This window comes from Arvicola amphibius, chromosome 5 (genome assembly GCF_903992535.2).
Source record: "Arvicola amphibius chromosome 5, mArvAmp1.2, whole genome shotgun sequence".
In the NCBI taxonomy this organism is placed as follows: domain Eukaryota; kingdom Metazoa; phylum Chordata; class Mammalia; order Rodentia; family Cricetidae; genus Arvicola; species Arvicola amphibius.
In genome coordinates, this window is record NC_052051.1 from 2,672,017 (window position 1) to 2,698,429 (window position 26,413).

A 26,413-nucleotide genomic window follows, 5' to 3' on the forward strand; every position below is an offset into this window, starting at 1 on the left:
TTTTATGGCAATAAATAATGCATTGTGCTTCCCCAGTGTTCCCGTGTTGTGCGGGCCTGCGCTGGCCTCGCGGTTCTGAGCTGGTCCCTCTCCTTCGAGCTGCAAGCTTTCAGAGTCACAATCAATTTTCCCTTTCTGAAGACAGTGGCATGATGGCTCACTGGGGGCCACTGTCTCTAATTGCCAATTAAACTCCACAGTGTGGGTTTCTCTGCCTTCGCTCTCAGTCCAGGGACCTCTGTCAACAGGTAGATGGGGGCTGCTGCCTCAGTCAGAGGGGCTCACATTGCTCCTACCTTAGAACCCCTTTTCCTCCTGTCTCTGGGTCCCTATAATAGGGAAAGCTATGGTGGTTAGAAGGACAAACAAACAAATTTATCACCACGCTGCTGGGTGATAAAGGTGATGAAGAGAAAAGAGAGGGTCGTAGGCCCCCAGCCTTTGCCTCACAGACCTGTACGCCTGATGGAGCTTCCAGTCAGGCCAGTCCATCAGCACAGCACCTTAGCAGCCCTCTCCTTTCTGAGGTTAAGTTTCTCAAATGTTTAAGGCAAATAAAAGCAAGACTGGTATCTGCGGTGCAGGAAGATGTCCAAGTTCATGGTGTCTGAGAGCGCCCCCAGGCTGTCCTCTCACGTGTCCACACACGTGAGGAGTTAAGGCATGTGCTTCCCTGAGAGGCAGGAAGAGGGTAAGAGCCAGAACAAAGGTACCGGTGTGACAGAGCAGGGCCTTGCATCCCCCAGGGCTCTGCAAGACAAAAATATGTATGATGCAGGCTGCCTAGATGGCTCAGGAGTTAAAACTCTGCAAGATGACGGCCTGAGTCGGATCCCTGGGTGACGGCCAGGGAGATGGGGTCTGTGGAGAAGCATTGTAGAGGGCGAGGGCATGTCTGAGCCAGCTGCACCCTGGAAGCCATTCACATGGATGATGAGGGATTTAACAGCCGAGTCCTTCTCCATCAAGGCCTGTGCAGGGCCAGTGAAGTGGCTGATGCGGAGTAATGGCTTCCTGGAGATAGTCCAGTTTCCCAGAGCACCATGGAAGCCATGCAGAAGCCCACCTGCCCCTCCCAGTTCATGAGCTAGTGGGCAGACCATAGGGGGCACTGGTTGAGTGTGCCCTAGGGAATCCTGGTGGCTGACTGGGGAAGCAGGAAAAACCCACGTTCTGTGATGATGAAGGCAATCCTTCGGTGTACCAATCTCTTCCTATGGTTGTAAAATGAACAATTCATCGAAGATTATTTGAAGGCAAATCGCTTTAAGTGTAAGAAATAAAAAGACAAATTGGCAATTGAATTTTGTGAGAGTCTATAAGTGGGTGATTTGCATGGGCGAGGGAGCTAGGAAGACATAACAAGCTCTATTGGCAGGAAGGGACATTGTTGTACTAGAATTGCTTGGGGAGTGTGCTCAGGCACACGGCTCCCCGGCAAGGCTCTTTGTAGCTGAGCCTGCAGCAAGCCTGGTGACCTGGTTTAGTGAGAGAGACCCGGCTGTAACTGTCAAAGCTATAACTGACACTCACATGGGTTCTTTGAAGGGGACAGTTGTTGATGCATGTTAGGGTTGTCTCTACTACTTAGAGCTCCCACGTCAAAGCCTGTGATGCTGTTAGCAGGGACACTGCATAGGGAAGCCCAAGAAGTCATTAGACTTAGCCTGCCCTAGGTCCACAGTGGACATGGAGCTGCCCCAGCAAGCTACCCTACCTACCCAAAATAGTCTTTCCCAAAATGGACATTCTCCTGTGTGGGAAGGAGGCCAGGAGATAGAGGCCAGAGGCCAGAGCTCTCACTCATGGGAAAGACCCACTGTAGTATGATGTCAGCCAGTGAGTGGCCAAGACAGAGCAATCAGTGTGAGCACAAAGGCAGGCAGGGTCTGGGTTGACCTTGTCAAGCTAAGAATTATCTACTGGACCCCAGGGAGAGCCATGGAGGCTCAGGGATGCCTAGGGAGGCCCAGGGAGGGGCAGGTAGGCCCAGGAAGGTGCAGGGAGGACCAGGGAGGCCCAGGAAGGGATACATAGGCCCAGGGAGGTGAAGGGAGGGGCAGGGAAGGGCATGGAGGCCCAGGGAGAGGCAGGTGGGCCCAGGAAGGGGCAGGAAGGACCAGGGAGGCCCAGGGAGGGGCACATAGGCCCAGGGAGATGCAGGGAGGGGCAGGGAGATGCAGGGAAGAGCGTGGAGGCCCAGAGAGATGCAGGGAGGGTCAGGGAGGCCCAGGTTTTGATAAGGGGCCTATGAGATTTTCTTTGGACAAGGCTATGTTGACCAATTTGTTGTGAGCTCCTAGCAGCCATGACCTTCTCTAAGCTCCCCCCACCTCCTCTGGGGATGTTTCTAGAACCTAGGGAAGCATAATGGAACTAGGAGGAGAGGAACGGGGTTCCACACTGCCATCTGTGCACAGGAGCCAAGGAAGGTGTCAGGACACAAGCAGCTCCTGGGGGCCTGGGCAGGATATCCATCTGCCTCAGGGCTGCCTTCCACCCCTGCATTCCTCTACAGGCCTCTCGGGGGCTTTGATGGTCCTGGGCTCCTAGCAACTTCTGCCCCTTGTCTCATCCCATTTCACAGGCCTTTGAGGAGCAGGCCTTTTGATCAGATCAGTGTGAAGGCTTCACACAGACAGAGGAGGAACCCCACTGGGCTCCTGCACCTCCATGCCAAGGTCAGGGACCAGGCAGGGATGTGCAGTTGCCTGCTGGCTCTGTGATCCTTGGCCAGGGCGAAAGACTTTGAATCCCCATCAGTCCTGGGCAAACGGTGAGATGCCAAACACAAGAAAGTTTCTGCGTGCTGGGCGACCTGACACGCTGGCTCCTAACACAGCTCTGCTTTGTTTTCAGGCATGCACACATGTGCCTCTGTTGGGAGGGGGTCAGCTTGTGGAACGTTGCTTGACTGGAATCCTTGCATGGTTATACCGTAGCTCAAGCCTACCATACTGTCTGGTGTCCTGCCTGTCCCCTCTCTGTGACTCGCCTGGATCTTGTACAAAGGGTAATGGATCCCGAAGACCCTGTCTCTTCTTTCGGAGTAGAGTCCATGCCCTGTGGCCACCAGCTTCTTCCTCTGGCCGCAGTCAGTTCCAGGAGGCACCAGGTATTCCTCATGATGCTCTGCCTGCTTCTGTCAGGGGCTTAGGTCACCCCAGCACAGTGAATGAATGTTAGCAACCCACAAAGAACTGTCATGAGTTTGTCATCTCCAGGCATGCCAGGGCACAGGACAGCAGGGCTATGCTGCCAGAGTTCTACTGCAAACTGAGCATGCTCTGACCTAGACTTTGCTGTGCACACGGAACCCTAGGTATGCTTATTAAAGTCCTTGGGCAAGGGATAACCCAAGAACCGGGACAAGGGTAAAGAGAGGAGCTAAAGCCATGGAACGGGGCTACAGAACCCTGTGAGAGGCACCAGGAGTGAGTGGAAAACACTGGCTAGTACCCATGGCACACGTGGGTTGTTTTCAACCACGAGACAAAATTGACTGTAAGGAAAAATTCCTGGCAGCCAGAGCCACACAGAAAGCATGGTTTCTGTTCGGAGAACGTGAAGTATTACAACTACATACTTAAAGGAAGGAATTATGTATTTTGTTCACACTTTTAAATGGTTCAGTCCTTGGTTCCTTGATCCATACTCTTGTCTAGAACATCACGATGCCAGGATGCTGTGTCTGTTATTCAACCATGACAGACAGGAAGCACGGAGAAGAAGAAACAGGAAGTGCAAAGAGCAGAGCTGGAGACCACTCCCTTGGGGACATTCTTTTTCTAGGTCGGTCCCTCCCACCTTTGACTACCTGCCAATAACATCCATGTACTGACTTTACACTGTCTCTTTGATTAGAGACCTGGTGGTTTCTGGAAACGTCCTCCCAGGCCCAGCCTTGGCTGTGCTTCAGTGATTGGTATTTCCTACTCCAGGCAAGTGGACAATGAAGCCTAGCATCCACAGTCACGCTGATCTAGGGGTGTGATGATTCATGTTAACTGTGAGCCTGACAACCCTCGCATCACCTGGGAAGAGTCCAGTGGGGGATTTGTCTAGACTGGGCTGTTGTGTGAGTGTGTCTGGGGATTTTCTAGGTTATATTAATTGACATGAGAAGACTGTGGGTGGCACCATTCCCTGTCTGGGACCACAAACTGTGTAAAGTAGACAGGGGGCTGAGCAAAAGCAGGCAGGCATCCGTGTTCTCCCTGTTCCGCTCTTGGCGTGGCTGTGACTTGCTGCTTCAAGTCCCAGCCTTGACATCTCCTTTCTCGCCTAAGTTGCTTTTGTCAGAGCATCTTATTGCAGTGACGGAAATGAATCCAGGGTGTGGGGCTTTGAGAAAATCCTCAGGAACCTGCCACTGCGGCTGCTTAAGTCAAGAGGCTCTCAGCCGAGCTCCCAGCTCTGTGAAATGCTACAGGGCTCTGGGGTGCTGGGGGCTACACCCATAGCTAAGGCCAGGATGCAAACACAGAAGGATGTGATGCTCCGGGTAGCTGTGTCGAAATTAAAATCTGCCTGTACGTAAGACAGTGTCTTCAAGGGTTCAGAAAAATCAATCCTACCTCAGCTAGAAATACCGGTTAAAGCACACTGGATTTGGGTTATCAATACCATACCTACTTCCAGGATGCCAACGAAGCTATTCATATCTTGACTTAAAACCCCTAATACTTTCTATACAGACACCTCTGAAACTCAATTCATTAACCATGCATGGAACACATTTGCAGGCAGGTTTTCTCCTGGTTTATGAAGTGAGTCCAAGGGAGAATCTTTTCAGACGGCTCTGGTATGGGCTATGGTCCCTTCTTACCCGGAAGACTAGACTCCAGCAGTTTGGTAGGCCAGCTGTGTGGGGCGTGACCCTTTGGGTCACACAGGACTCTGTATTCAGAAGAGCCCTGTGCTGGGCTCTGTGCTTAATGAGTGCAGCTTGGGAAGTCTTAATATTGTGAACAAGGATTTCATAGAGGACTATGGAGCTTGAATGACCCCAGCCCCTCACTTATGGTCACGCTAGACAGAACCTGGCTACTATCTAGGCTAACACTCTTCTTCAATCGAAGGTTTGTTTGCTTCCTGGTCCTCGCATTCCCTGCAGCACACGCAGTGACACCAAACCCCAGACAGGCCAAAACTGAAGAAAAACAAAAACAAAACCACAAAGAAATGAACCTGACAACAGAGTTGGAGCGGCACCAAGACAAAGCATGGACCTGGAACTACCAGACAGGGAGTTGAGCCACTGTGGTTAATGTGCAGAGAAGTCTCATGGACGTGCAGGTGGCGTGTCAAACAGGCGATGTAAGCAGAGAGAGGGAGCTCCAAAGGCGAATCAGTGGCAGGAGGGGCAGCAGTCACGCTGGGAACAAAGCACCCCAGCAGGCATGGAGAATCCCGTGTTCGGTCCTTAGAGGAGCCAACGAGTTTGAAGTTGTGTTAAGAGGGACCCTGCAAACTGCAATGCAGTGGAGAGCACAAGGCAGAATGTTCAGGAAGAACAGGGAACTATCAGAAGTATAACATGGATTGAAACAGAAGCAGTGAAAAGAAAGGAGTGGAATAAACATTTGATGTCATGGTGGCTGGGGACTCACTGGAAACATGGAGAAAGTAAGCATGAAAAAATAATCACACAACTGAACCAAACAGCATCCTGTCCCCGGGCGTATCAGACACAAACTGCCAAAAACAGACAGAGGGAAAATCTTGAAAAAAAGAGGAGCCATCACACACAGAGAAGAAAAGAGGTAGACTTTCAATAGACTTTTCATCAGCAACTAGGTAAGGAAGGGGGAGGAGAGAGAAGCAGGCAAAGGCTGGGGAGCTGCACCTCTGCCAAACATGAGTCCTGTATCCAGTGATGAAATCAGTCCTTAAACATGGGGAGACAGACTCTCCCAGAGAAGCAAAGAATCAGGGAGTTCATCACCAGCTGAAGTGCTCTGCAAATGTCATCTGTGTTTTCTGTTGCTTTTACCAATTATCAAAAGCAGCTGCAGGAGGAAAAGGTTTATTTAATTACCCATGCTCAGGTCAGAGCCTATCACCAAAGGAGGTCAGAGCAGGAGCCCCCAGCAGGAGCTGCAGTAGAAACCGAAGCATACTCTCTGCTTTGGTCGGCTGTTTTCCTTAGACAGCCCTGGCCCACCTGCTTATGGATGGTGCCGCCCACAGCAGGCTGGAACCTCTCCCATGTCAATCACGGTTGGAGACAATCTTCACAGATATGGCCACAGGCCAATCTGATCAAGGCGAGTTTTCAGTGAGATCCCCTCTTTTCTGAGTTGTGTCAAGTTGGAAATAAAACTGAACCATGGTAGTCTACCCCCTGTAAATTTTGAATATTGGGAGACGTTTCCTCAGAGAGAACATGAAATGTGTATAAAGAAATGCAGATCCAGAGGCAGGGAAAACAGAATGAGCAAAAGATGCCTGTCTCTCTCACTCTTGAGGTGATACGAAAAGTGGGTGTTTAAGAACAGCAGCATTGCCTTAGGATGGGGTGTTTAAAGTAGCTGCTATGATGATAATGAGAAGGGTACTGGGTCACTAGATTGTAAAGAAATCATTCCACCTTAAGTCTCATAGAGCCATCTCTAAGGTGGACTTAGATAATCACATCAATTAATGGCGTGTATCATTAAAACACTAAGGTAACCATTAATTATAGCTTTATGGAAGTTGAGACAGGAGGATTATGAGTGCAAGACCAGGGCAGGCTGTGTAGTAAGACCTTGTGTTAAGCAACCGTGTGTACATTAGGAAAGGATAGACAATGTAGTCACTGTTGGATAGAAAATGGAAGAAAGAATTAATGAGAACAATAGAAAAACTTTACACATAGGACAATAGCAAAGTATATCCACAATTACTTTTCAATTTTCTTTACTTAGGTGTATGTGTGTGACCTTGTGTGAGTTTATATGCTCATGTATGTGCAGGGAATGCGGAAGACAGAAGACAACATCAGACTCGCTAAAACTGGAGTTACAGAAGGTTGTGAGCCACCGATGCATACTCGGAACTGAACCCCTGTGTCCTGCAGGAGCAGTAAATGTTCTTAACTTCTGAGCCGTCTTCCCAGCCCTTGCATAGCCACTTTTAAAAGGAAATTGTTTCAATACAGCAACTGAAGGTCAGTGACAAAATGCTGATAGAAATTGAACTTAAATATGATTCAGACAGCATTAGTAAAGGATACTAAACCAGGATAACATGGATATCCATGTTAATTCAGACATCCATCCACTAGAGCACCGATGAGCATGGGTTACAGAGAGAGCATTGAGTGAATCCCTGGATTGTCAAATATTTAGCAAGGAAACTCTTGAAATGGGGGGAGGGGTAAAGAATCCATATTGAACTGCAAAGAGAAATAGATAAAACCACTCCTATGGTTGGCCTCTTCAACATCTTCTCTCGGTAACTGATTGATTAAGCCGGCAGAAAATCAGTAAGGATATTGTTGAACTGAATAGCACCATCCATCAAGTTGATCTAATTGACATTTAGGGAATTCTCCATCTAATAAGAACAGTGAACATATCCTCCTCATATGATATGGACGACTCACTAAGACAGACCTCGGCCTGAAGCTCATAATGCCACTTATGTCATAAAACCCACATGAACTGTGTTCTCAGGCTGCAAAGGAACTAACAGTCACCACAGAAAGGTCACTGGCCACTTCCTGAATTCTGGGGGATGACCCAAAACAACTTTAAATAAAATAATAGAAGGAGAGACAAATGAGTCTCAAAAGAAAGTTAATTTTTTGAATAACTGAAAAATTTTAAAAAAAAAAGCATCCTAGCAGCATTTGTGGCTGTGAGAGGTACCTGGAATTATGGTTCCCATCCTGCAACCAATGTTACACACAAGTGCCCTAGACAGCAAAGACACAAAAGCCATGGAGTCATATCTGTTGGCCCAGAAAAGATCTTGTCAGCCACGGTCAGGAGAGACATGGAAGGTGTTTATTTTTCTCTTGACTTTAGTTTTCAGGACTCTCCTTGACTTCTAAATGACCAGAGCTTGAATGGAGGCCTAGAAATGGCTGCTTTTGAAAATTCCATTTATATTTGATGCAGCAATGCTAAAAATGTTCCTGGTTACCTAGTGTCCTTGCTGGCTGATGTTCCCCCTGCTTGATGGCAATCCTCTCAGATCAGCTGCAACTGGTTCTGACCTGAGGTACAGATGGCATGGTGGACCATGGTTGTCTTCTGTAGGACAGGGATGTCTAATCTCTTCTCCAAATCTGGTCGAATGGTTTCGACCATGACCTTGCATCTCACTGCCTGCCCATCTTGCCAGCTGAATCTACTATTGTCAATGGCAGTTTTTGTACAGACTGGGAGTGGGGTTTGTTTGCTGCCCCTCATGTACAATTGATTAGTATATGCTTAATATACCATTATTATCAATGATGTCATTGTCCTTTTACAGAGAGGCACACAGCTGGCTCCTTATCCCCAAAGTCTTTAAAAGCTACAGATTCGTAAAGAAAGCATCAGCTAGAGTTTGAGCAAGAACAGCCTCACTCAAGGTGTGAAGCATTTAGTGCTAAACAAACTCTCTGTCTCATAGCTGTTACCACAAACAACGTGATTCAATGGAAAGGCTTGCAGACAGAACTGGGGAGGAGCCAAGAGCAGCGCGCTCTGGCACAGGTTTCGCTTACCGTGAGCACTGACATTCTCTGCCACTTCCACAAATGGTCTGCTTCACAGATCTTTTAATTCCCCCTTTTAAATCCATTAGTGTATAATTGCTGTACAAAGTGACGGCTTCATAATGATATTTTAATTCATCATGTGCGTTCGCTGAATTAATCCCCATTTCTCCTTTATGTTTCCCCAGCCCCTACTGCTGGTCACTTCTCTCTTCCCAAATGGTTCCCTTCCACTTTCCTGTCGTACATATGAACTTGAAGCCTAGTCACACCACATGAGAGGAAACGTGTACTGTTTGTTTTTTTTTCTATTTCTGGCTTATTTCACTTAATATGACCTTCAGTCCTATCATTTTCCTGCAAACGACAACCATCTCATCCATCTTCATGGCTGGATACAACTCCAAAGTATACATTGATGGTAGGTGCATTTTGATAGGTGTCTTCCCTACTGGGGGCTGCCATGATGAGGTTGGGGATGTCTCAGCCATCTCCCAAGGTAAGATTTGTGGCTGATCTCCCTCAACCCCCACACACCAAAAAGAGACCAAAAGGGCCTATTGTGTTCCATGCTCACTGATAAGTCACCCAGCCAAACACAGTGAAGACCAGAAGACTTGCTTAGTTTCATATAGAATCAAATGAGAGGTTTATTATCTAGAGGAGAGAGAGAGAGAGAGAGAGAGAGAGAGAGAGAGAGAGAACGAACACATCAGAAGTCAACATCAGATTACTTTGCTCAGGAACTGCACACCCTGTTCTGTTTTGAGACAGTGGCCAGGGCTTGCTTGCACATGCGACCACTCTTTTTACATGGGTGTTGGGGATTGAACTCAGGACTCTATGTCAGCAGCACCTAGCTTTACTGGCTGGGATGTTGGCAGAGGCTGCTTGTTTGTTCCTGGCTGCTCAGCCTGAAATAGCCACAGAAAAACTATATTAATTAAATCACTGTTTGGCCTATTAGCTCTAGCTTCTTATTGGCTGGCACTTACATCTTAATTTAACCTATTTCTATTAATCTGTATGTCATCATGTAGCTGTGGCTTACTGGGTAAAGTTCTGTTCAGTATCCAGCATCTGTCTCAGGCGGGGACTACATGGTGTCTCCTGACTCCCCCTTCATTCTCCCAGCATTCAGTGTAGTTTTCCCCACTAGTTCTTCTCTACCCCATCACAGGCCATGGAAGATTCTTTATTCATTAACCAATAAAAGCAAACATACACAGGACTTCCCACACCACTGGGCCACCTCCCCAGCTCAACTTATGCTCTTCATAGAATGAATGTGGTTCAACTTCACTCACAGGTTATCTCTGGACTCATCTGTGCAGGGGGGGGTGGATATGGGTGGTTTCAGAGCATGCAACCACAGTCCTCAGGTCAGCCATTTTCATCTCCAAGTCTTGCTGGAGTAGCTCCATCCTGCTCACCAGCACAGAGAGAACTCAAACACGCTCTCTGCCATGTCTCTCTGTCTCCCCAGCTGGCAAGCCCACGTGGGTGGGCATCATGCCAAGTCGGAGACTGAGATCTGCTAACACTCCGCCTTTTGTCTTGCATCCAAGTCAGTTCACACCTCAGGAAGCAGCACCGCGTTTACATTTCCCAACTATTTTTCATCATTCATATTTAAATTATGTTCCTTTGAGAAGGAGATAAAGGCTGGGAATGTTATCAAGAGGCAAATAATGTAGGCAGCGAAGAATCTCACCTTTTATTATCAAATGTGTAAAACGTTGGAACAGGAAACAAACTCCTTAGAGTGCCTTCAGTGCCAGGAGCAGGCGGAAGGGTTACACTCAGTGTTGGGTCTAAGTGCCACCGTGTTTAATGAGACTGGACAGCCAGGTGGCCCCAACGCTAAGGATAAGTAGGTCGGTTTGTGTCAGGTGTTTCTAAAGCAACCACAAGTGTGCCTGATTTCCAGGGGCATGAGGTTACCAGTAAGCGGAGACTCAACCCCAAAGCTGCCCAGAGCTCTCTCCTAGAGATTACACCCCAAACAACAGGAGCCAGAGGCTCTGCTCATAAAAAGATACATTGAATCTAGATTGTGTGTATTAAGACTTTCAGGAATAATATTCACTTTTCAGTTTTAGGAAAGTATTGACTCAGAATAACATACCCCGAAACTGTGGCCCCAGAAATAAATGGGGATGGCCGGGCAGCAGAGCCCATGCCTGCTTCCTCCAGGGGTTGGTGGAGGACTGAGCTATGCAGAGTCCTCCATCAGCCCCTGGGGAAGGTGACAGCAATTCTGGTCTGAGAAGTTCCCAGCGAGCTGTCCCAGGTAGGACCTCAGCTTTCCCCATACCTAGCAACATTTATATTGAGCTTCTGGTTGGCCCCTTGGGTCTGGCCTGCCTGGGAGCTGCTTTCTATACTGCTTGCGGATGAGACAGATCCTGTTGCTCCTGGTCTTCGAGCCCCTGAGGAGGGGCAGGGATGACACTGGGATTCAAAAGATATTGCTAGGATGGGGTGAGTAGGGTGGAGTTGGGGTAGGGCCATCTGACCTTGGTGACATTTCTGAAATGCAGAAAGTGGGGCTCAGGGTAGGGCAAAGGGTTCTGCAATGGAGGCGAGAGTGACCCCCAGAACACACACCGGTAAGAGCCTAGGAATGCAAACTTACTTGGAAAAAAAATATCTTTCTAAATGCAATTATGAGAAGGACTGCAGATGGAGCAGCTTGACTTTTCCAGGCAAACCTTAAGAGGCTAGCGTCCTAAGGGGCAGAAGAGAAGGCTGCAGAGGAGAGGTCCCCAGAGCCATAAGAGGATGGATTGTGTTGTTTTAGACCCCACTCCCAAGAATACCAGGTCCGCCACGAGAGATGGAGAACGGATGGTCACCCCATCTCTCCCTAGGCTCAGCCCACACCCACAGAGACCTGATCTTTTCTCCTCACTGTCTTAAAATAACAGACAAACACAGCTCAGAGGCAGGAGGGTTTATCTTGGCTCAGGATGTGAGGGCTGCTCATTACCGCAGGGAAGACTCAACGGTAGGAGCCTCCCGCAGCTGGTCATGTTGCAGCCACACCTGGGAAAGAGAGAGAGGAGAAAGCTGGTGCTTGGCTCACTTTTACCTTTTCAGAAAGTTCTAGATCCCTGCCCACAGGCTGGTGCCACCCACATTTAGGATGGGTCTTCTCATCCCAGTTAAACAATTCTAGAAACTTCTCAGACACGCACAGAGGTTTGTTTCCCAGGTATCTGTGGAGTCTGTCAAGTTCATAGCTTTCCCCTTCACCATGGCCACTTGGCATTTTCTGGGTCCAGTTGGAGTCCTTCCCTTGTCCCTTCTGGAAATCTGTGCCAGCACAGGAGTGAGTGCCACACTCACCTAAAGAGCCACTTGCCTGTGGTTTCTCCGGAACGGCCTGGAAGAGGGATAAGAAAGGAGGATGCTCCTGGTGCCTGCCAACCTCACTGTCTCCACATTGGGGGTCCTGGGTTTTCATTCTGAGAGGCTGCACAGCTTTGCTTTGGGGACCAGACTGTCTGACATGAGGTGACCGTGACTGTGGCTCCTTAGCACCCCACACCCATCTCAGCTCGAGAAGTCCCGCTGTGGTAACACAGACAGCGCAGGCCTCACTGCCCTGCAATTAGAGGTACCTGAGTGTAGACCCCATGCCAGTGACCACGAGTCACAGTGACCTGTCCATACCCAGGCCAGTGGAGGTTTGGACTTGAGGGGATGCATGTGACGTATGCACACCCACAGGACCAGCTATCTGCTTCACTGTCTGAATTCTCCTTTCTCAGGCCTTGGTTCCCAGAAGGATTTCAGTGATTACACAGCAAGAAGCAAGCAGTAAGTGACCGGTGAAAAAAAGCAAACCAACAAACCCATACAGAAACACAAGAACCTGGCCCAAACAGGCTCCCATGGATCTTTAGAGCAAAGCTTCTGAGATGTTTGCCTACTCACTGCCCCCCACCTCCCGCGTAGTGTGGCTTGATTGGGGGCTGGGCTGGGCACCTGTACTTAATCTGAATTTAACAAGCTCTCGGGAACATTTAGCATAGCCCTGAAGAAGAGGGGTGGCCTCAGAGACCACTAGGAAGAAATAATCCCCTGTGCATTGCCAAGATACAAAGCAGGGGCCAGAAGTGCCCAGATTTCTGAGATGAATGCTCACCCCAGGGAATGTTAAAAGCGAACATTATTTTGTGTGTGTGCTAGATCTTAGCTGAACATGCAAAATAAAAAAAATACAAACTGTGTAGTGGGAAGGGATGAGGGTAGAGAGGAGGAGCTGGGAGCCAGCTCCTTGGAGAAGGTGTGCTGGGTTCTGGGTGGCCTCTTTGGACATGTTCCCCAACAAGGGGGCTCCAGTACTAGAAAAATAACCCTCCAAGCAAGAGGTCAAACCATGTAGGCACAGGTAAGAGACTGGCACACTGTGGCAACTCCTCGTTCTGGGATTCTGCAGGGACACACTCAAGAGTGTAAAGGTAAACAAACAAACAAGCCAAAAAAGGAGAGAAAAGAGAAAGAAAGAACGAGATTATATAAGGCTGACCAGTATATACAACTTCCGCCCCTGAGATGAGATGCCCTTGCATTATGTGGTATTTGCTGGGAATTTAGATCAGAGCCAAGAACAACAAATGGGTTAGCTGCTGAGAGCATGGCTCTCACACTCACGGGGATGTGGAAATCCACACGGTGCTCAGAGACTCCACACTTAAGAGAGGGAAGGAGGTGGTTCCTGGGAAACCTGTCAGCAGAGCATTTCGGGGAACCTGCCCTCAGACAGGGGAAGGGAGACTGAGGGCGGCTCCTGGCTGCAGGAGGGAGTAGCCAGGGAGTTTGTTATGCTCTGGCTTTTAATGTTCTCTCTTGGTCTGTAAGCAAAGCCACACCTCCCAATAGTGCCACTCCCTATGAGCTTATTGGGGTGATTACATTTGAACAACCACAAGTAGATACATGCAGGAGATGCTTAAGTTGCGAGGTCAAAATGGCTTATATAGAATTGCAAGCTGAGAGTGAGGGATTGACGGATGCGGATGCATGCTGGGTTTGCAGCTTGGACAAAGGGATGATGCATCCATCCTGAAGGACAGAAGACTCTCAGGGGAGCAGGCTGGGAGGAAAAGCAAGTATAGAAGCCATATAATTAAAGGAGAAGGCAATTTGTAGAGTGTGAATCAGTTAGGTTGAAAAAAGCTGACTGTATTTCCCTTACAATTTTAGCATAATTATTAGCTTTGGATTATTGAAGAATTAGCTTTTCACAGAAAGACACAATTTCATATAGATATTTTTAAATGTTTTCATATGCAACCATAAGAAATAACACAAAGATCCCATGTACTCATCAACAGTAGTGACATCTCATTTGGCTTGAGGTAGTGCCTTCAGGATGTTTCAGTGGATACTGAGTGCACTAGGTTGCTGTGGTTATCCTGATACATGAGTGTATATATGTGCATGTGGGTTCATGTGTGTGATTGTATGTGTGTGAGTGTGTGTGTATGTGCATGCCCGTGTGTGCATACCCATGTTTGTTACCTATGCAATTTCATTTTTCACATTTTAAATGTTTTATCTCTATTTGAATCTCACTTTTTTGATAATTTTACTAATTAAGCGAAAGGGAATTGACACAGAAATTGAATACTTAAATAAATGTTCTCATTAAATTAATGATGTGGTGCCCACTCATTGATCTATTATAAAACTTGAAATCTCTTAATTGAAATGTGGACGGGAGGGATGATGAAAACCTGTGATGAAAGCTAATGATGGAGTGGTTTCTCGTGTCCAGATTATGCACAGATGTAACTAGCAGGAGCATGAAGCCCGGGACCTTTTGTCTCGGGTACAGATCTGGTGTGAAAACAGCTTCGTCTCAGGTGAGGATCAGCACCCAGATTTATTGTCTTAGAAAAGTCAGGGCACTGGGAGCCAAGGGCTCCACTTGTTCCTGTCACTTCAAAGACAATGCTTTGCCATGTGAATGTGACCCTGACATACAATTTGGTTTCCTAGGAGTGACTGATGAATGTTTGTTCCTTCACTGAGCTCCTACTGCGTGCATAAGAAGCTTCCTGGGGACCCTGCCCGCCTCAGCAACGTGGGATCTCCTGATGGGCCATAGAGGAGGAAACAGGCATACTGAGCGTGGATAATTTCACAGTGGTGTGTGGAAAAGATGCATCGCAAAGTCATGACCACGGAACCCATGTGTGTGTGTGAGTGTGTGCCTGAGCGTGTGTGCATGTGTGTGCGAGTGTATGTGTGCATATGAAAGCCAGAGGACAGCATCAGATGCTCCTCCTTGTGTGCAGCCTGTCAATGGTCCCTAGGACCTGGATGATACAAGTATGTGAGGTCAGGAGATTGAATTTATATCCTTGGGCTTGCAAGGCAAGCACTTTACCAACTGAGTCTTCTCCACAGCCCACAGCTTATTTTTTAATCATTACGGCCTATAGATCTGTCCTGTTAATGCAATCAGCACATGAAGTCATTCTAGGATATTTAAACTTTGGCCAAAAGGTTGATCAATGTGGAAATAACACCCCGAGCCTATAAAACTGGCCAACTTGTCTACATAAATCCCCCGTGGAACAAATGGAAGTTAGAGATGTTTCTTCCTGTGGACATTTGTTCTGCTGTGGTGGCTGGAGAGTGGCTTTGGCTTCCCACTGGTATTTATTCTCTGAGTTTGTACTCAGGTGGCCATGTTGGCCATCTATACAGCTATGGTGTCACCATGGTTACCCAGGTGGCCTCCACTCTGGCACCTCCTGTGCCGTTCTCCACAGTGAGTTAAGGCCGGACACGTGGTCCCTGCGTTCATAGCCACCCGTGTCTTCACCTCATGCAGAACTGGAATGGGGCCACCACGCAAAACTGAGAACTCGGCAGGTCCAGAACTGCCTGTTCCTTTTTGTCCTGCTCCTCCCTCCCTATTATCCTTGGCACTGCAGTCTCCTGATTGTTTCCAAAGGTAGGCACATTCCCCTGGGTATCTGAGTGTCCTCTGCTTAGCAGTCTCCGAAAGCATCTCCCACACAGTGAGGCGCCTTCCCTTGCTCTGGGCTCTGTTAACATGTCACCCCTTCCTTCCTGTGTGAGTCTTTCATCTTGTGTGAGTCCTCTTTCCTGTGTGAGTCCTCTTCTTTCCTGTGCGAGTCCTCCTATTTCCTGTGAGTCCTCCTCATTCCTTTGTGAGTCTTCCTCCTTCCTATGTGAGTCCTCCTCCTCCCTGTGTGAATCCTTCTATTTTCTTTGTGAATCTTCCTCCTTCCTGTGTGAGTCCTGCTCCTTCCTGTGTAAGTCTTCTTCTTTCCTGTGTGAGTCCTCCTCCTCCCTGTGAGTCCCCCTTTTTCCTGTGTGAGTCTTTTTCCTTCTTATGTGAGTCCTCCCTCTTCCTGTGTGAGTCCTCCCTAGTTCCCCAGCTATGCCACACACCAAGCTTGCCCACCTTGTCCTTTCCTCTCTATCAGGCATGTCCTGGTGTCATCCAGCAGGTTATCTTCCCCTTTCTCTGGACTCTCAGAGTAACCACCTGTGTTCACTGGCTACAGCACCTATCATAAATTACTTGCTAGCTAAACACCAGAGCCTGATGGGAGTCATGGCAGGGAGGCAGATGCAGCCAATTGAGTAATGGCAGAAGTCTCTCTCCAGTAACCCCCCCCCCCCCCGATAACCACATCACAGGGAAACTATGTGCCACCCTAACGCCCTCTCCTCCCCCACGGAACTTGGGGCTCCTGCACTGCCACTGCCTGGCAGGTCTTCAGAGTCTGTGTCTACTCCTCAGCCCTTACTACTGCAGGGTGCCTCTGACGCCCGTGTCTGCTCTGGGTGCCCCCATGAGCCTGGGTTCTGGACTCTGCATTGCTCCAGACGTTTCCGTAGATGTATCCCCATATCAGCTTCCATTTCTCTTCCTCTGGATTCATTACCAAGGTGGGATCCTGGGACCAGCCCTGTACCACTGTGGGCTCCTCTGCCTGGTGCAGGAAATTGGACACTTGCTTTTTCCCAGTCGGTGATATGCTAAGGTCATGTGGCCTTCAGAGACATTTCCTGGGACAGGCTTAACCACTATGATGACATGGAAGAGTTTTAATGTCACACCAGCAACGGGACTTATGATCCAGAGAGACTCTGGAGACCAGCTGGGAAAAGGTACTGGAGTAGCTTGTGAGGGCCCTGTGTTGGCTGAAGCCTTTGTGTCCCCAGGCCACCTCACTAGGTAGGACCACGTCTCACTGCCACAGGGTTTGGGGTTAACAATACTTTCCCTGCCGAAGTCCAGGGACAATGACGGAGTGTATGGTGCAAGATGCACAGAGCCTTTGTCTCAATTAGGCAGGAAGAATTTAGGCCAGTAAGAGAAACTTCTACCGAGTGAATCCCAGGAATTAGGTTTGATTATTTTGTCCTCCCAGGGCATTCTTTTGCAAGCTCACAGGTCAGCCACACACACACCTGTATGTAGTGTGTGTATGTGTGTGTGTGTGTGTGTGTGTGTGTGTGTGAGACTCACATGTGATGGGTACGACCCTTCCTCCTCCTTACTGTGAGCACCCTCCAAGTCTGTGACCTGCCTTCTGCAGATGTACTTCCCATGTCTCCGTGTGTGTGTGTGTGTGTGTGTGAGAGAGAGAGAGAGAGAGAGAGAGAGAGAGAGAGAGAGAGAGAGAGAGAGAGAGAGAGAGGGAGGGAGAGACTCACATGTGATGGGTATGACCCATCCTCTTCCTTACTGTGAGCACCCTCCAAATCTGTGACCTGCCTTCTACAGATGTACTTCCCATGTCTCCTCCTGCCTTCCCTTCTCCCGTTCTGAGGGGACTTGGAGTTGTGAGTAACAGCACTGGTCCCCACAGAAGACACTGCATAGAAGTAGTAGTGCCATCCCGTAGCCTGTCCCTGTGTTCTAGGCTCTAGGAAGGACAGGAAACTGGGTGGAGGCTGACTTTGCCACTCTGTGACTGAGAAGGCTGACACTGTAGGAAACCCAGACTTTCCCTAGATGTTTTTTTCTACAAAGGTTGAACAACCCTACTTGACTACAATTTCCTATTTCTAGTCCATCTTCTGAATCATACTCCTCAGCCTTAGACTTTGTAAGGTTAATATTTTGTCAACTTGATACATGCTAGAGTTGTGTGGGAAAAAGGAATCTCAATTGAGAAAATGCTCCCAATAGAATGTCCTGCAGGCAAGTCTGTGGGGCATTTTCTTGATTAATGATCAGGGTGAAGCAGCTCGACTCACTGTGGGTAATGCCACCATGGGCTGGTAGTTGCAGAGTGTGTAAGAAAAGCCGGCTGAGCAAGCACAGTGAGCAAGCCAGTGAGCAGCGCTCTCCCCAGCCTCTGCATCAGCTCCCGCCTCCTGGTTCCTGCTCTGACATCCCTCCGTCACACAGTGTGACCTGATGCTCGTGAGCTGAAATAAACCCTTTCCTCCGCAGATCAGTTTTGGTTTCTGTGTTTTCACAACAACAGAAAAATAATTGCCTTTTTGAATTACATCTCTGACCTTCAGTCATCAGAGGGCGCAAGATGAGCTGGTGACTGTTGTCAGCTGGGTACTGGTCCTTGTGACCTATTTTCTGAGGGTGAGATGAGCTTCCGGTAGAACAAGTGAGTTGCAGAAGGGGTAGAAATTCTCTGACATCTGGACTGGCTTCTGGGGTCCCAGGAGACTGTTGTCTGACTGTCTTCCTCTGATATTTCTCATGCCCCCCTGACCCTGGAGGACAGGCAGGAATCTCAGACCCTCCTCTGCCAGTCACAGTTTCAATATCTTCTTATTGTACAGCCTGGGCAGATACTTTTTGCAGTACTTGCCCCCTTTTTTTCTGGAAGCTTCCCTGTCCTCTAGCCAGATAACTTGGGCCTTTCCATGCTCTGAAGCACAGCCTTCATCTCTGCACGCTAACCCCATGTGCAGTAGATTGTCTTCCTGGGCCATTCCTCACTCCCTCCTGACCCTGTCCCAGGCCAGACATTCTTTTCATACCTTTCAATTAGTGAATTAATCACTGACCCTGCTCGGGAGCAGTCGTAACCAGTGAGAATAGGCCTGCTCATTCTCCTGAAGCGTGCTGCCACTTTCTGTTTGCCTTTGAGAAGTTGCTTAGTGGCTTTGATGGCAGTGTCCTTTTCTGCAGACGAGACGGCCAGGCCCAAATCACAGGTGTGGTGATGGGCCAACGTTCCAGCTGGGCACTTGCGCTGGCGCAGACCCTTGAGCTGTGAGTTTGACAAGGTGTTGGGAAATGGGGGTCTGACGGATGTAGAATTGTTCAGCTTGCCAGCTGCACAGGAGAGGGGCAAGCTGGTCTTCTGAGAGGAGCCCGGGGATCGCCTTCCACGTGAAGAAGCAGATTACCCACAGCAAGAACACAAGCCACTTTCTTTAAGATCTGAATTGGCCGCCTGTAATTAGTTCCCCACTTAGCTCAATAAATTCCCTCGTAAGCATATAATTCATTATAAATAAATATTACCATGGAGATGGCATGATTATAATAATTCTTAGAGTGTTTACTCTATACAAATGATTATTAACCATATGCATTTCGCTATTGTGTGGCAAATTCCCAGGCCCGCTAACGAGCAAGCCGTTTCATGTTTACATTCTGATTGTTATTTTCATGAGCAAAATCCTGCCAAGCTCAGAAACGTTATGAGAGCGTGGGAGCGTAGAAGACAATAATCTGGTTGCTGCGTTCATTTCAGTCTGGGTCAGAGGTGCTCCGGGGCCCATGGGGCGATGTCCTTTTGGCAACGACGGTAACATTCATATATGTTTATTTTTCTCACTTTTGGAGTGCCAAGAGTAATTCTCCAGAGTGCATATTAGATCAAATGACACTTTTCAGTAGTCAAGGTCATGTAAACACATTGCAGGCTGCATGGCAGACAGACATACATGTGTTACATCATTGCTTTGCCTCAAGTCCTACGTCTAATATATATATATATATACACACACATATATGTATATATATACACACACACACATATATATACAACACACACACACACACACACACACATATATATATATATATATATATATATGTACACACACACACACACCTGTTGTGAATTCTAACTTATGAGTTAGCACAGTAAGAGACTGGCAGTATTGTACATGGTGGTTTTGATGAGAAATATTCCCATATTTAAATATTTGGTCCCAAGTTGGTTGCACTCTTTAGGGAGGCTAAGGAAGGGTGGCCTTGCCAGAGAAAGCGTGTCCCTGGTGGCTGGCTTTGAGAGCTTACAGTCTCCCTCTGGTTCTCGTTCTCTGCTGTGTGCCTGCAGTTGAGGCCGTGAGCTCCCAGCTCCCACCGGCCATTGTGCCTGCTGTTATATCTCCATGCCCTGACGGACTCTCCCTCTGGAACTGTAAACTCAAATAAACTCCCCCTTCTGCAAGTGTCCTTTGGTCCTTGTGTCTCATCCCAGCAACCTAGAGCAACTGACATCCCAACCCACACTAAATCTATTGTGAGAATACATTTGAAGGAATCTTCCCAGGAAACAGTAGATCATGAAGGACTGAAGTTGCAGAAAGCAAACCCAGGGACTTGGGGAGACTATTTCAAGAACTTTCATCTTATTGAGTTTGAGTATTTTCTCAGCTTCATTTTGAAACTGTGAGCACTGACAGACGCCACTGATGGTTATAGCCTGAAAATGAAATGTCTCTTGAGAGAGATGCTTGCTGCCCAAGCGTAAGGTTCTGAGTTTGGCTCCCCAGAGCTGGCCATGACGACAGCAATACCTGATCGTAGCACTAAAATGAGATGGAGGCAGAGAAAGCAGAAGGCTGCAAAGCCTGCAGACCAGGTAGCCTGGCGCATGTGTCTGTGAGCAAGAGACTGTCTCAAATAGGTAGGAGGAGAGACTAACATCCAAGGTTGCCCTCTGATCGCCTGTGCTGAGACACATCTGCACCATACACACACACACAAATTGACACACACATCACACATGCCACACACATCATACACAGGGACACATACCACCCAAGATGGCTCACACGTTTGAACACTAGGTTGCCAACTGTTTGCCCTTTAAGGGGCAGGGTCTAGTTGGAGGAAGTGGGCCACCGGAGGCGGGTCTTGAGGATTATAGACAGACAGCCTTGCATGTAGTCTGGGCTCTCTCCACTTCCAGTCAGCACCATGTGAGCCAGCTGTAGCAAGAACTCCTATCACCACAGACAGCCTCGGTGGCCATGCCTTCCATGGTGGAGCAATGCTTGTAAACCATGAGCTAGAGCAAGCCCCGTCTCCCTTTCCTAGCTGCTGTCAGCTATTCTGTCGCTTCGAGAAGGAGGCCAACATGCTTGTCGGCCTGCATTTTAAGTCAGTTCCTGGCCCTAGGTGTGGTTAACCCTAGGTCGTGTCTACCTTCATATGCATCTGGAAACAGCTCTCATCCTTAGTGCTGTGGTCTTAACCGAATGCCTGGGATTCGGAGAGGAAGGAAAAGCAGGAAAGAGAGAGGTTGAAGTACGGTCATAGGGTCCGTGCTATTCCACCCCATGTAGGTTCCTGACAACTGCCTTGGAGACATCACCCAGTCTTCAGTTAGATTCTGAGCCCTGGAATTCAGCTTGAATCTGCTGGCTTGTTTCTATGGTCTCAGCTGCACTCTCTCCTGTGTCCACGGGGCCTCCTGAGGTACCCCTGAGCATAAGGCTCGATCTGTGTGCCTGTGAACACCCTCCAGACGGCCAGCTTGGCTCTGCTATGGAAGGACAAGATCCCAGAACACAGGCAGGGTCTCTGGGTCTCTAAGGCCTCAGCCACTTTTGGCCTGGTCTGCTGCAAGCTTACCCTAGGTGAGGGCAAGTGGCGGTTATTTTACTTGTAAGCTTGTGTCCACGCAGGGCTGAGGGTGGCTATCCCACCTTCAAGCTTGTGTCTACACAGGGCTGAGGGTGGCTATCCCACCTGCAAGCTTGTGTCCACGCAGGACTGAGGGTGGCTATCCCACCTGCAAGCTTGTGTCCACGCAGGACTGAGGGTGGCTGTCCCACCTGCAAGCTTGTGTCCACGCAGGACTGAGGGTGGCTGTCCCACTTGCAAGCTTGTGTCCACGCAGGGCTGAGGGTAGCTGTCCCACCTCTTCATAGAAAGAAGCTCAGAAGAAAAGGGTGATACCGTGGTGGGAGGCAGAGCCACTGTGCAAACAGCCGGCGTGTCCCTCTCCGCCACTGTTGCCCTGACTGTCCACTGAGGCACCTCGCCTTCTCTCCTTGGGAGGGTGTAATACATGATCACTGATGCCCATTTGCTCGAGAGAGTAATGGGAGGCAAGAGTTCCAGACCTCACCTAAGCACGTGACCCCCACGCTCATCTGCTTACCGTTGTTTGTGAGAAGCAGATGTTTAAAATTATAACTCATTTTGCTCTGAATCAAGGCTGATTTGGGTTCTCGGATTGCTCTCTGAAACCTGCTTTGTGTTGACAGAACTTGGACATTAGCCAGAGGCGTGCACCTGTAGGTCCTGATTCAAGTCACCCCACATCCCGGTCCCCAGAGTCCCGGGAGCATGGAGTGTGACTCACGTCAGTCACTTTCCATTATTTCTCATCAATATATGCAGCTGTGAAAACGATTAGGGTGACGGAAAACCTTTCACATGCAAGATGGCTCTGCCACAAAGTGAGGACGTAAGGTACCAGCAAGGTGACAGGCTGTGTTTGCTCTAAACTGAAAGACAAAAGCCAGAGGATTTGAAATCTCAAGGAAAGAAAGGAAGTGATTTCATTGCCGCGATTTCCACACTTTCTTTTTTTTAATTGCAGGGTTTGGATTTTTAAAAGAAATGTGAGCATAGGCAGAGGTGGGATCGTTAGCTTGCGCCACGCCCCTTGATCCCCTGCCAGCAGCCTGGAGATTCTAAGCCCTGGACCTCCTTGTGTGCTCCTTCAGTTCTATGCTAAACCTGCATCAGCGGGAGCGACTTGGCTGCTGTGGATCTCATGAAGAGAGTCTCAGCATATAACCACCACAGGAACTGCTTCTCAAACCCTAGCTTGACAAAGATTTTAGTGCTCAGAAATCATAAGAGTCCGGTGCTGAAACCTTCCAGAAGGCTCTTCTGCACTAGTGAGCCACACTGAGATTAAGACTGATTAGCGGCATCGGGCTGTAAGTGGGATGAAATATGCCCCCACGTCTCGAGGAGCCATCCATTGGAGTTACCACTTGTCCGATTCCCGTCGGCAGCTGAATTTATCACGCAGGCATGAAATCCGCCTGTAGCCTGTTCCCGGCTGCCTGACTCTTAATCAACAACCCACTCTTGGGGATTTTTGGCTGCCTCACCTGGTTATGCCAATAAATCTGAGTGAATAGCTGCTTGATTTGTTATTGATTTCCCCATGGACAAATTTGGGGCTGCATCTTCAGCCATCAGTCTTCACCATGGAAAGTCAGGGCAAAGGAAAAAGCCTTGGCCACCTGGGGAGGCTCAGGGGCCACATCTTTGTGTTAGAGCACTTACCATCTCTGATGACTGAACTTAGTTGGTGTGATATTCTGGTTAAGGGGGGTGGTGGAGTGTGTGGAGGACCCACAGATTCCTCACAGCCTGGCAGACCAGGGAGCAGAGAGGAGATGGCCGCAGAGCTGGATTATAACCCTTGGGGTCTTCCTCCCTAGGGCCACACCAGCTAATCCTGACATCCCAAAGGTCCTATAACCTCACAAAGCAGCAAGATCTGCTGTGGGGAAGCAGTTCATGCTAAGACCATGACAGCTGTCGAGCCTGGCTATGCTTCAGCGTTATCAGTGTGAACTGAAGGGAGGCCCCATTAGTAAAAACCCCTAGGATAGAAACACCTGAGCAACAGGGCACCCTTCCTGGGAACCTGAGCTCAAACCCATGTCAGCTGGAGGTTTCCCTCCTGTTGTCTATGTTAATCTTTGTATTTTCCGTGGAAGTGGGTTGACCTGGAATGCTGGAGAAGGATGAAGAGGCTCTGGAGATGCAGCGGGGGACTTGAGGGGGAGATGTGGTCTCATCTTGGGACTTGCAGATGCACCCACGACACCATCAGTCAATGTGGCCCGCCATTTTAGAGAGAAAATCACCTAAGCCCCTTCCCCTGGCTTTCTCATCAAATCTCTCACAAGTGACCTTCTTTATCAAAGGTGGAGTGCTTTGTGTTGGCTGTGCACATGGCTGCTGTGCACATGGCTGCTGTGCACATGGCTGGCTGTGCACATGGCTGATGACTGTGCACATTCTGGCTGTGCATATGGCTGATGACTGTGCACATTCTGGCTGTGCACATGGATGGCTGTGCACATGGCTGCTGTGCACATGGCTGGCTGTGCACATGGCTGACTGTGCACATGGCTGCTGTGTACATGGCGGCTGGCTCCATCACGTCTCACTCAGAGAGGAGAGGCAGGGCGATTGCCCGAAGCATCTTGCCTCACTCCCTGCATCCTGTTCTGTCTACTCCACCCACCTATGTTCTAACCTATCAGGACAAGCAGTTTCTTTATTAATTAACCAATGAAATCATCAGATAGAAGACATACCTACAACATTAGGTCATCATATAGTCCAGATCATTATCATATAGTCCAGGTCATCATATAGTCCAGGTCATCATCATATAGTCCAGGTCATCATCATATAGTCCAGGTCACCCTATAGTCCAGCTTATCTTGAACTTCTCTTCCTGTCATCTTCCTCTCACATGCTGAGATTTCATTCTGCCCAGATTATGCAGTGTTGGGGATCAAACCCAGGGCTTGGTGCATGGCAGGCAAACATTTAACCAGCCCCAGCCCCAGTCCCAACCACAGTCCCAACCACAGCCACAGCCCCAGCCACAACTACAGCCACAGCCCCAGCCCCAGCCCCAACCACAGCCACAACCTCAGTCACAGCCACAACCTCAGTCACAGCCCCACCCCAGCCCCAGCCCCAGCCCCAGCCCCAGCCCCAGCCCCAGCCCCAGCTACAACCACAGCCACAGCCACAACCACAGCCACAACCTCAGTCACAGCCACAGCCCCAGCCCCAGTCCCAACCACAGCCACAGCCCCAGCCACAACCACAGCCACAACCTCAGTCACAGCCACAACCTCAGTCACAGCCACAACCTCAGTCACAGCCACAACCACAGCCCCAGCCCCAGCCCCAGCCCCAGCCCCAGCCCCAGCCCCAGCCCCAGCCCCAGCCCCAGCCCCAGCCCCAGACTCCTTTCACGAACTGTTTGAGCAGCAGGATGTTTGACTTCTCCCTCTGTCCAGACTTCCAGGCAGCTGATGTTTCTCCCTTTATGGAGCCTGTGTTGGGGCTTTGGTTTTGCAGCCTTCTCATTGGGCCACAGGTCCTCCGCCTGCTTGTCTGGAGTGCTGGATTGTAGGGTTTCTTTGTGGCAATCTGAGCTCACTCTAAGCGGCCACCAGATCTGAAACAAAACATTGAGACCCTTGGGAGGTTCATCTCCCCTGGTAAACAACCATAGGCTTGGGGGCTGAATTTTGAAAGTGCATTCATCAGGCCTCAGGATTTCAAAATGGAATTCCTAAGTCTTGGCAATACACAAGAAATAGAATTTTGAAATTCAATTGCACCCTTGGTGGGTGCTGAGGGAAGAGCCTCTAACTCAATTCTCAGAGCTATTGAGCTTTTATCTGCAGGCGTTTGCTGTCAGGGAAACTTCTGCTCAAGTTTCTCTACAAAGCAACCTGGCCTAAAAGAACTGATGGAGGGAGGAGCCCTTGTGAGCCCGGCCTCTCACGTGACAGTGCCTATTGTGCATCCTGGTTAAGTCCTCCAGTACTGCTCTGCAGAGGAAGTGACGGACAGCTATGGAGCGCATGCGCCTCTCAAAGGGGCCTTGGGCAGCCTCCGTGAGCCTGTTGTAAGCTTCCGAACGCCCGTGCTTTTGGAGGCCTTGACTTCCCGCTCTTGTGTCCTAGATAGACTCTGTCTGGCACAGAATGGACAGCTGATGTTACTCTATCCCACTCCGTGTAGAGTGTCCCCAATTTATTTGTTGAAAATTTTATCCACAAATATATTATTTGATTTTTTTCAAAATTAAAAGAAAAAAAATTTAATGTTTTTAGCCCTTCATCTCCTCTGTCTGTTTCTATCTGTCTGGTTTTCTTTTGATGAGAATTATTCTCTCTCTCTCTCTCTCTCTCTCTCTCTCTCTCTCTCTCTCTCTCTCTCTCTCTCATCCACTCCTCTCTCTCTCTCCAGTCTCCTCATCTCTCTCTCTCTCTCTCTCCTTCATTTTTTTTGACAAGGCCTCACTAAGTAGCCTTGGTTGGCCTTGACCCCAAATATGTCTGCCTCCCTCTCTTTTGACAAGACACGGGGCAGCAGAGAGAGGTTGGCGGGGGGAAACTAATCTCCACTCAGACACTGGCAATGCTGAGACCCCAGTAGCCACCTGAAACTCTGAGTTCTTTGAGTATCCGTATTCTCATTGGAAAATGAAGATAATCACACCTCCATCGCAGGGCTACTGTGTAGTAAAACCATCCAGGTCCCCACCTCAGCAATGGCATGTATAAAAAGACATGCCCCTAGAGGGTGCTGTAGTGACCATGGACAAGATGTGCCCGTCGCCGGTTTGGTTTGACTACAGCAATTATAAAAAGACATTTTCAAGGAGCTCGAGAAGCCTGAATGTGGACTTGCTGTCAGACAGTATTAAGGGAGAATGT